The sequence below is a fragment of the Sinocyclocheilus rhinocerous genome, unplaced genomic scaffold, assembly GCF_001515625.1.
Source record: "Sinocyclocheilus rhinocerous isolate Xijiao unplaced genomic scaffold, SAMN03320098_v1.1 scaffold20574, whole genome shotgun sequence".
In the NCBI taxonomy this organism is placed as follows: domain Eukaryota; kingdom Metazoa; phylum Chordata; class Actinopteri; order Cypriniformes; family Cyprinidae; genus Sinocyclocheilus; species Sinocyclocheilus rhinocerous.
In genome coordinates, this window is record NW_015639572.1 from 1 (window position 1) to 1,369 (window position 1,369).

Sequence of the window (1,369 nt, forward strand, 5' to 3'; positions counted from 1 at the left end):
CCTGGAAATGGTCCAGTGCCATGGATGAGAGGCTCCATCACTCCACCTCTTACTGTCTCACCTGGACCAGATGTTGCTGTGGTCTCTTCATCCTAAGTGACCCCAGAGCCAGCGAGAACATCTAGAGAAAGACCAAAAGACACTGAGGATGTGAGTTTGGTCAAGTTTGTCCTGCTGGTTTGTTCATACAACATCAGTCAATGAAACCGGAGTTTCAGAAGCTTTAAAAGCATCATCAAATAATGTCATGAAGCTTCTGAAAGTCAGTCTCCCATCGACTGATATTGTATGAACAGAAACCAGCAGGACAAACTTAACTAAAATCACCTTTTGTGTTCAGCAGTCTCCCATCGACTGATATTGTATGAACAGAAACCAGCAGGACAAACTTAACTAAAATCAACTTTTGTGTTCAGAAAAACAAAACAAAACAAGGATTGAACAGTGAGGCGAGTAAATAATGATTGAATTTATGTTTGGATGAACTAACCCTTTAAACCCCCCAAATAGAAACTGTATGAAATATATGTAAGCATTTATATTATAGTAGTACCTTGAAGAAATAAACTTTAAGAAATAAGCAGCTTTATTGAGCGTTTGTGCCCAAGACACAAAAAAGGATTTACAAAAATCACATTTACATTTATTCATTTGTCAGACACTTTTATCCGAAGTGACTTATAGTGCTCTTATTACAGGGACCCCAATCCCCCTGCAGCCACCTGGAGTAAAGAGCCTTGCTTGAAGGACACACTGGTGGTGACGACTGCGGAGATCGAACCAGTAACCTTCTGCTGACCAGTGCAGCGCTTTAGCCCACTACACTGCAAAAGTAATGAAGCTATGACAAAAATTAGCATGTAATTGTAAACATATGAAATTAAATGCTGACAACATTAATTGTAAAATATTTTACTCTGTTTATATGTTTTACAGACAGTCGTGCTCATGGAGAGCAGCACACAAATGTTTGGAGCAGACAGAGTGACAGTCAGATTGTTCCGCACATGTTCTCCTGCTTTTATTCAGGGTTGTGTGGATCAGGAGCATCATCATGGTCTTCCTCATCCCCTCTGTGTACTCAGACAATAGCCTCGATGCCCCTTTCTCATCCATGATCAGATTCAGTCTGACTGCAGCAGTGAGGGTCGTGATGGACGGCAGAGACAGGTGAAGGTGGACACGGTGGTCTTCATCAGAATAAAGCTGCAGAACTGTCTCAGCTGTGTTGAGATGCAGTAGATGTGGGCTCACCGTCTGTAAATACATGATTGTTAGAACAATGTTTGAATAAAGCTTTGTTTCATGTGTCGATGACTTTTCATGTGACGATGATATTTATTTATTGTCATGGTTACTTTTATTTATT

At 40.5% G+C, this 1,369-nt stretch overlaps 1 long non-coding RNA gene across 1 annotated transcript; it reads left to right on the top strand.

Moving 5' to 3' along the window:
• The first annotated feature begins 785 nt into the window (after window positions 1–785).
• LOC107751506 (uncharacterized) lies at window positions 786–1,312 on the top strand. Its single transcript, XR_001641258.1, has 2 exons — window positions 786–832; window positions 937–1,312. It is a non-coding gene; the product is annotated as an uncharacterized LOC107751506 (long non-coding RNA).
• Window positions 1,313–1,369: the final 57 nt, after the last annotated feature.